This window comes from Lotus japonicus, chromosome 4 (assembly GCF_012489685.1).
Source record: "Lotus japonicus ecotype B-129 chromosome 4, LjGifu_v1.2".
NCBI classification, from domain to species: Eukaryota; Viridiplantae; Streptophyta; class Magnoliopsida; order Fabales; family Fabaceae; genus Lotus; species Lotus japonicus.
The window spans coordinates 16757929-16768855 of record NC_080044.1 but is presented as its reverse complement, the minus strand read 5'-3'; positions in this window follow the sequence as shown (position 1 = coordinate 16768855).

The window sequence follows — 10927 nt, the reverse complement described above, 5'->3', positions numbered from 1 at the left end:
TAGAAGCAAAAATCAGGAAATCCGAACCAACTCAAACCGAACATGTTTGATTGGTTCGGATATTTAAACATCATAAATCCGAACCAATCTGATCTGATTACACCCCTAGCTAAAAATAGTTGTAGTGGAATGCTTATTGTTACTACAAAATTTAAGAACGAAACCAGAATATTACATGGGCTTTTCTCTAGAAGCAACACGTTGCCATTCCGGATCAATTTTTATAAATCTTTGACAAAATTGAAAATTTTTAAGGATCTTTTTGTGCAATATAAATATAAAATAAGCGTTTTGTTTGATTTAAGAAAATATTTTCTGTATTTCTAACTTTCTTAAAATAAAGTTTTCATTTTATATTAAGAATTTTGCTTGTTTTTATTTTGATTATCATTTTCATCGTAGCACCATCTCTACCAACCTCCACCACCGCTCTTCATTTTAGTACATTTAATCGTTCTCATTTTTTTTATAAGAAAATAGTAGAATAAAGATCTCCCACAAATGAGATTTTACTAGATGGATACAGGAGAATCAAATCCTTAACCTACTATGAAGGGTGAGAGTTAAACTCGGAAGATATAATTAATTGTGTAATCCGAATTTGCATATGTGCTAGAAAATAAAAATGAAAGTGTAAATATATATGTTGCCCATTTTATTTTAAAATGTTTTATTTAAAAAAAAACTGTTTTAGTTGCGAGCAAGGCCCGGAGAAATTAGATTTAAGATTGGGCTGGGCTGTGTTTGTAATATGTATGTTTTTTTTTTGAAAATGTCATATGTCCTTCGTTCTGCGGTCGAGCCAGATTTCAACAAAATCAAAAATCTCAAGTTGATCCCAAGTTGGACTTTGGAATTAGACTGACTGACTGAGCTTCTAGTCTGCTTGCTGGCCAAGACACAAGAGAGAGAAGCTGGCAGAAACCATGTGCTGTACTGTCTTTGACGAAGAGAGAAGCATTTATTAAAGCCCGTGTATAATTGTTTCAACTTTGTCCATTAATCGGTTAAACCGTTTACTGTTTAGTATGAACACCTATTATAAAGAGATTAGTCATTATTATTAGTGGTAGAACACGAAAAAATATTGTTCATCAACCTCACCATGCTATAATATAATTAAGTCATAGCAAACGAATGACTACGTATTAAGCTGTTAATGAAATGTATCATTAAGTATATATGATCTAATTGCAAAATAGTAATGTCAATGATCAATATATATTAGAAAAGAACAACTTCTAGCATGACGTGTCGCTCTCACAGGCCAAGTTAGTGACGTGTCGCTCCCAGATTAATTCTCACCTAATATTTTACATGTAAGCTCTTTCTCCTTGGCCTCACTTGCCACATGTGCCCTGATTTTTCCTTACCTTATTTCTCCTTAATAAAAAAATACATTTTTAAATTTTAGATTTGATTAGAATTTAGGTTTTTTATTTCTTGATTTTATCTTAATTTATTTTTGATTTATTTTTTGAGTATTAATTAATTTTTATGGTATTTTTATTGAATTTTCGGATTTTTAATTAATTCCGGATTTTATGAGTTTTTATTGTGATTTGCTAGATTTTGATAGTTTTTATCTATTTTTATTTAATACATTTTTAAATTTTAGATTTGATTAAGACTTATGTTGTTTATTTCTGTATTTTATCTTAATTTATATTATTATTTATTTTTAGAGTATTAATTATTTTTTATGGTATTTTTATTGAATTTTCGGATTTTTAATTAATTCCGGAGTTTATGAGTTTTTATTGTGTTTTGCTAGATTTTGATAGTTTTTATCTATATTTATTTAATACATTTTTAAATTTTAGATTTGATTAGGATTTATGCTGTTTATTTCATGATTTTATCTTAATATAAAATCTGTGATAAGTGATTTAAATCAATAATACATCCCATCAGCAAAAACCCTTTTAAAACTCTGCCTACCTCCACTATCTCCTCCATGGAATTCATCTCCTCCATGCAATTTTCATCTCATCTCTCCACTGAACGGAACCACCCCACAAAATCGTCTCATCTCTCAACGGAACCACTTTGTCATCGACTTGCAATCGCATCCCTCCGATTTGCTGCTTTGGACTGATTGGGAAGGTTGCAGATGGAGGTTTCAAATTATTTTCTTCCTTTGCTTGCATAATATGTTATGGTTTTTTTCAATTTTATTTTACTTTACCTTTAACTTTCATTCACTCATGTTTGACTTCAAGGTCAATTTCGTTCATCACTTGCCATGCTAATTTCAAATTCTTTTCTTCAAGTTTTTTTTTATAGACATTCCACCAAAAGAGATTCTTTGGAAGACATGGATGGTGAGTCCATTTTATATTCTATATGGAATTTTGTAATATTTTGATTTGTTTTTTATGTTTTCTTATTCTCCTTTGTATGTGATTCTATTTTATTCGTTTTTCTTAATTTGCATCTAAAATTTGTGTCCTATGTTATAGGAGGTGAAACATTGATCCGTGTATGTTTTTATTAACCTAATCATTGTCAGTGAAGTGGATTGAGGGAGTGAAAGAATTGATGGGAGAGAAAGGAGAAGTTGTAGATTTTTTTCCTTACAACTTTTTTATTTGGTAATTTTTTCTTTTTGCCTGCTTCTTGCACCGAGGAAATTAATTATTATTGTTGGTGCTTGCCGTTACAACTACAGAACTACATATCATGGATGAGATTTTACTGCTTATCTTTGTTCGCTCAAGCTATACTATTGAGGTTAGACTTTTAAAACTGGTGTTATCCTTTCTAATATGCTAAACGCCTAAACCAATGTTCTAACAATAAATTGATTTCCTTGGCTTCCCTGGAAACATTTGACATGAATTTATCCGTAGGTACAGAACGACAATGAGGTGCATACCTCTTTCTAACTACACTCTCTGATTCTCAGCTAGCTGAAGATGAAACATGATTGATGACTCAAGATCTTATCTTGCTCTCATTTCAAGTAAGCCACGAAACATGTGAGACCAGTACTCATGGAGGTTTTTCTCAGTCCATTATATGTATATATTCACCTGATAAGAGATAGAGATGTGTGTTTGGTGTTGCACTACTGTGATGCATATGTATATATTCACCAGATAAGAGATAAAGATGTGTGTTTGGTGTTGCACTATTGTGATGCATATATAGTTTTACTGATTTAGTTCATCAATTCTACATCTATCTATCATCATTACATATATTAAAAGTCACTTTTCAAAGGCAATATTAGATTTTATAATTAATCATTGTTCTACTATGGTTCAATTAATCAAACTTTAGTGTGATTGGAAGTCTTGCTTGCATGAGTGTGTAATTATCACATTACGATTTAGTATCAACATATGTTTTTGATTTGGTTATTGTACTTTCAACAACAGTGCTACATAAAGCAAAGAGTTGTTTTAGTCGTTCAGCAAATATAATGGGTCTAAAATTTCTAGAAAAACTACCAAAGTTTCATTTGATTTTTTAATTAGAAATAAATATTTTAATGATTTAAATTCAAAATGTGATACCTTCTTACTTTATGAAGTGCTTTTTTATGTTAGAGAACAGACTCTGGTTGCAGTGAAAACAAAATTTGCATATGATGTTAGGTACTGTGTGGAATTTGTGAGTGTGTTTGTGGATAATTTATAAGAAAAACGGTGGTGATAGTGAGGTAGAGAAATCTGAGAGAGATTTTGATGTAAATGTAGATTTTTCTTTCTTATGAGATTGGACTTTTAACCCTTATCCACACCATTCGAAATTTCCATTACTATTATTTTCGACACTTATGTCACTGACAAATAATAATTAGGTTCTGATGTAATGTATATTCTTTGTAATGGAGAATTAAGTAGTTGTTTTTAAGAGTCTTTTATATATAATTCAGATGCAAACAGTATGCACTCAGCTATCACTTGAGCACTAGAGCAAGTAAAGGGAGCATAGTACGACTGCTTTACTATTCTGAATTTTTTTATCGCAGAAATGCTCCGGTAAGTACAACAAGCTCAAAATCAGAATAGCATGATAAAACTACTAGATATTATTAATGAACCACACCTTTCAGTTCCAAACTGTCAAGACCTTCGCTAGAAATTTATTATAAAGTACGCTCATTAGTACTACTATAAGAGCAAAGCAACATGCTTCTTATATTGGGAGATAGACAAAAGCAGAGGTTGCCTTAGTAAGCTTTCTCACCTGGATCAACAGAAAAAGCAACTGAAACTCGATCGATGAAAGTTGGAATGGCAAGGTTTACTCTTAAAGTCTTCGGCAGGAGGAGGATACAAGAGATCGACCTTGAAGCAAGCAAGGTATGGTGGGTGTCATCATCTTCATCGATATTACCCACCAGATAGACTTGAGAAAAGACTTTCAGGCATCCTGAGAGTAAGGAGAAGCTGGATCTAAATGTATTAGAAAGAGCCTAAAAGCTTTTATACATAGGAATAATATTTTACATGAAAATACTTCTACATAAAAATAAATGTTAATAAGATTTCATCGGAATTTTTTTTTGTTACAAGAAAAACATAATATAATATAGTTTGATGTTAATTTTTTACTACATAATAATATAGTCCACTTTAATTTTTTTTGTACAAATTATTATAGGAGTTAAATTCTCCTACGGGAAGAAATATATTTTAACAAGAAAGTACCTTCATTAAGTATTAATTAATGTATGAAATACAATAACAAATTTCGCGGTACATTCTTTTTTTTCTAAGATTAAAATGTGTTCTGAATGCTTTATTGGTGATTCTTCATATCTATAATTTGTGTTATTGTCTTTAGGCTCATGAAGAATGTGAAACGACTTCATGTTGATATGGGTCAAACTTAGTTTATTTTATTGTGTAAAAAATGAACTAGCATAATCACGTACATAAAGAATCTTTTCTCTTTTTTTCATTGTAGATTAAATCAGCTATTGTTTACTAGCCATCATTAAACCACATCCCCTAATATGTTTTGCATAATTTGAGATTTGGTTAACCAATTTTTTTATTAGTTATTCAATTGTACGAAGTTCAATCTATGCAACAAGGGTTTTAATTTAAGACTTTTTGTCCACTTTGCTCATCATTTCATACTCTTCTATTTCATCAGTTGTTTATTATATTTTTAATGATCAAGATATTAATTGACCTATCAAATATAATAGATGTATTCCCCGTGCAACGCGCGGGTAAAAAACACTAGTACATGTAAATAACAGAGGAAAAAAAAGCCTTAATTCCTTTTTTTTTCCTCTCTCTCTCAATGGGTGCAGATCGAAATTAATTAAACTAGCTTTGATGAGGGTTGAAAATATTTGAAATTAAATTCGAGTTTGTGGTCTGCCACACAAACTTAAGGTAGGTTGGGAACATAGTATGGAATCCTCTAACATATCTAAGAAAGAAAACTAGGGAAAATAAACAAGGAGAGCATATATATGGCTCTCATCTCTTGTGTAAAAAGAGACAGTCAGGATTGAGTAAGAAAATATTAGACTAAATAAATATATGAATTCAAAAATTTAAATAAAAAAAGACTTGACTACAATTTATCTAAGTTGAAAATGATAAACAATCCAATTTATAATCAACATATTTATTTTATAACCTAAGTGGAACTTGATGTAACAAAATTCCTCAAATCCGGTTCAAATTCTACTAGTAACTAAAGTACTACAACATATTAGTAGGATTGAATGAGAGAAAGGAAGAAAAGTTTACACATTGTGATTGTAAACTGTATTCTATTAAAAAGTAAAACCTGGTACATTACTCAAAAAAATACTGAGTCAAAAGTTGATATTAAATCTAGTTTAGTGTCGATTTACGTTAGTGTCGTCAACAACTTTGAATGAGTCGAAATTATTAACTTTTAATATCGACCATTTGGTGAATTTTAAATATAGCCGACACTAATCCAACACAACTCACTTTACTAGAAAGCTGACGTTAATGTCCAACTTTTAGCGACGGTTCTACTCTTAATTATTAACTTTAGTAGTAAAAAAGAAGAGACCATGTAACAATCTAATCTATGATCTATACAAGGTGAAATGCAAAAAATTGCATGGGATCATAACTCTTTTTAAAATTTGGATCCTCTCATGTGATATGACAATGTCTATTGAAACATTATATTTATATATGTTCCTTAATAAATATTTAAAGGACCTTACATTTTTTTTTGATAAGCTAAAAGACCTTACATATTTAATATATATGAAATAAAGATAGACATAAATTTTTTACATAATGACACATGTGAGAGTTTGCACTAAACCGTATCTCAACTTTGTAAGTTGTAAATGAAGTTGCGCACAAAATAAAAGTTCTAGATTAATCACAAAAATGGTATATCTTTGAGCAATTTACATTTTATCCGTATATATAGTATTGAATCAGACTAATCTGATCAAATCACTAGATGTTGATTGAGGATCAGGAAACATATAAACTTGGTCGCAATGGAGGCGAGGGAGCTTCAATCAAGTCGAAGAGAGGAGGGGTTACTCATAGCCGCCATCGTGTCGAAGCCCAGGAGGGTCCAAGTAAAAACACTTCAATACCTAAGTTAGTATCTGGAGGAGTTTAAGAATTTCACTTAGACTTAAGATTAATGTACCTGCTTCTAGGCTGAGTTTTCCCTTTTCTATTCGTGTGAGCGTGAGTGGGTCTTCGAAGATAGTAATGAGTGCTTAGCTTCTAAATGAATCATGGTCCTCGCCATCCTTCTAGATCTATTATTCCCAAAGATCTGACGACTAAGGATTACTCGTGAATGAGACCTGAGTCTTAAGCTCCTCGCCTACACTTGTTGCTAGGTTGGAGAGCTTGATGGAACGTGATGAGGTGAACCACATCTACAATTCAAGTGTGGATAATGGTCCCAAGGAAGGAGCGATCGTATAAGCCTTTTCTAGGGTAACAATGATCAGAGAAGATGATTGACTCGAGGTGGATCCTGGTTGATGAGAGAGTAACCGATGCATGTGACCGTTAGAGGTGTGGCTGTCGGGGTTGATTTGGTTAACAGGTTGACTAAGTCACCACAACAGTATTAATGTACTTAAGTTTAATCTTTTTTAATTAGTAGGGATGTTCATCAATTTATTTTTTAAAATTAGTCGAAATATAGCATTGCTGATACTAGTAAATGATTAAGTAGAAAATGTGAAAACTGGGGGACAGTGCTCCTCTATTAGGTCTCTCTGTCGAAGTGTGTGTTATATTGGTATTTGTAACCTTGACTTGCATATCAATATTTTATAAAATTGATTTTGGTCATAAACGTGTTTGAAATGAAGTAACTTTTGAAAGAAGCAAATATTATTTATAGTGTTAAAATGTGTGATGATGACCGGAAAATATGTATAAAAGCTGTTAAAATAAAATAATACCATAATGAATCAATAAATCAATATTAATATCAAACAATATATATTAAAAAAGAAAAACTCTTATCAGGCTGATTTAGTGACGTGTCATTCTCAGATTAATTCTCATGTAAATATAACACATGTCATTCTCAGGTTAATTCTCATAAAAAATTTCACGTGTCATTCCATTAGATAGCTTCTATTATGTTGTGTTATTTTATCTTGAAACTGGATTTTAAAAGATTTGCCTTAATTATTTAAGATTTACTCCTTACTAAATTTATTTCCAAAACAAATCTTGAAACCGTTTTCATTATCTCTTTAAATTAGGAAAAGTCTCAAGCATAATTTAGTGCATATTTACAATATTTACAGGAATTCCCTGATTTTTCCTTTTATTTTTTCTCATGATCTACAATATAAAACTAAAATATGTAGTGCTGAGATTATAATCCATTAAAATTTTAAAAGATTTTTCCTAATTATCTAAGATACCGTATCAGTCTATTGACATGTGTTCCCTGAACACATCTTGAGAACAATTTTTTTTAAAAAATTAAAGCATAAATAACTTAGAATTTAAAAAATAATAACTAAAAATGAACTTGCATAATCACGTTCATGATTAATTAATGTATCAAATGAAAAAAACAGGAAAAATACTAATATATTAAAAAAGAAGAACTTCTATCAAGCTGATTTAGTGACGTGGCAGCACCAGGTTAATTCTCATAAAAAAAATTCACGTGTCATTCCATTAGATAACTTCTCTTCTGTTGTGTTATTTTATCTTGAAACCGAATTTTAAAAGATTTGCTCTAATTATCTAAGATTTACCTAGATTACTCTTACTAAATTTATTCCGAAAACAAATCTTGAAACCGTTTTCATTATCTCTTTAAATTAGGAAAAGCCTCAAGCCTAATTTACTGCATATTTACAGGAATCCCCTGATTTCTCCTTTTATTCTTTCTCATGATCTAAAATATAAAAATAAAATATGTAGTGCTGAGATTATATTCCATTAAAATTTTAAGAGATTTTCCCTAATTATGTAAGATACTGCATCAGCCATCTCCTCCCCTATTTATCAATATCAATCAATTTATCTTCTATCAGACTGATTTAGTGACGTGTCATTTCCAGGTTAATTCACATAAAAACAATTCCACGTGTTATTCTCAGGTTAATTCTCATAAACAAAATTTCACATGTCATTTCATTAGATAGCTTCTCTTATGTTGTGTTATTTTATCTTGAAACCGAATTTTAAAAGATTTGCTCTAATTATCTAAGATTTTCCTAGATTACTCCTTACTAAATTTATTTTCAAAACAAATCTTGAAACCGTTTTCATTATCTCTTTATATTAGGAAAAGTCTCAAGCCTAACTTAATGCATATTTACAGGAATCTCCTAATTTCTCCTTTTTATTCAGATGAGAGAAAAGAGAGAGGAACAAAATTGGGGAAGAAAAAGAGACAGTTAAGGGAGAATTAATGGGGAAAGATGAGAGCACATATAGAGAACAACTTAAAAAAATCATAAATAACTTAGAATTTAAAAAATAATAACTGAAAATGAACTCGCATAATCACGTTCATGATTAATTGATGTATCAAATACAATAGACATATTCCCCGTGCAATGTACGGGAAAAAACACTAGTATATTAGAAAAGAATTAGATAGTTTCTCTTCTGTTGACACGTGTTCCCTGATTTCAAAACAAATATTGAAACCGAATTTTAAAAGATTTGCCCTGATTATTTAAGATTTAAACGAACTCGCATAATCACGTTCATGATTAATTAATGTATCAAATACAAAAGACATATTCCCCGTGCAACGCACGGAAAAAATACACTAGTACTATATTTTGATAATACTCTTGTCAATACACCAAAACATAAAGCATATGGCTTTTTATTCCATTTTCATAAATCATTACATGGTAGGAGGCAAACAATTGTTTTAATATACGTGTAAGTTACGTTAATTAACATTCCGGATAATTAAAAGTAGGGCTAATTATTAAATTAGTCTCTGTTTTTTATAATTGTTTGAGTTTAATTCCTCGTCAGAAAAAATATTACCATCTATTATTACGATTGCAACCAGTTTAGTTTTGGTTCTTCTTGTGGGACGGAGCTTCGGCGAGTGCTGAGTGGTAGAACATAACTCATGTAGCATATCCATATATAATTTTTTATTAAAAATAAAATCACAAACTTCAGTAAAAGTAAATTGATCTCATCCTTTGATTCATCTTTCCACCTTCATAATATTCTTCCTTAATCAATAAACACAAATACAATGCTCAAAAAGAACAAATCCTATTTTCCTATGTACCAAAAAGAAAAAGAACAAATCCTCCCACCCCGACACTCTTATACATCTAGCTTATAGGCTCATTGGTCAGGCCCGTTCGTTTCATGCTCTCTATACTTGCAATTATGGGTTTTGAAAATTTATGGTGGAAGGGATTAGATGACAGTTTGGTTCGACCTTGCGAGGAAGAGGAAGATGGATGGCGAACCCAGATCATGCGAAAACATATCGTCCCAACCCTAATCGTGCGAAACCCAGGGTCGCCATCATAGTCGTTCCGTCTGGCCCGATCGTGGCACGCCATCGGTTCACAATTAGGGGTTTCTTTATGTCTTCAAACTTGCATATATGTCTTCATCTTCTTCCACTACAACAACAAAGGACGATGACGATACCCCAAGCTTAACGACGGTGGTTGTGCATCGATGAGAGAGGAAGAGAGAATACACGATATGAGGGAGAGGGAATAGGTGGTGGTGTCACGTTTATGGGAAAGGGAGGAAGTGGTGGTGCTGCGCAGCTAGGGGAGGAAAGGGTGGTGCAGCGCGGCTAGGGAGGAAAGTGTGGTAACTACATGACTTAGGTTTTTTTGGAAGGGAAAAGACTCGAGTGTTTTCATTATGGGAAGAATGAAAGAGAAATCAGTGAAATTAGGACCAATGCTTGAACCTTTGAACCTTTCTTTCAGCAAATATGCGTTGGGATTGAAAGGGGAAGTGGACTAAGGAAAATGATGGATTTTTCTAGGTCCAAATTAGTGAAATTATGAGTTTGTGTTTTGAGTTGATGCATCCTTTTATTGGTTATGTTGGGGACTGAGGAAAAGGATGGATTTTTTTGGGTCCAAATTTGGTCGAGGCTACAATTTTCTGGGTTGAGGTTCATGATGAGAAGAATATTGATGAACACTCATGAATTCAGATGGTGGGTGAGGAATAAAGTTTCTTTTGGAATTAAAATTTATGTAATTAGAAAATTAGGTATTTATGTTATTTTTAATTAATAATTTTCATTTAATTTAATTATTAGTTAGAAATTAAATTTAATTAAAAGTTACACGTATATATGCCACGCCAGTTCTGCATTACCACTCAACACTCTTGCTAAAGTTTTGTCCTTTGACTAAGAACGAAACCAAGCTGACTATAATCATAGGGACGAGTACCAAATTTTTCCGACGAGAAACTAAACTCAAATAATTGTAATTGATTAATCCTCA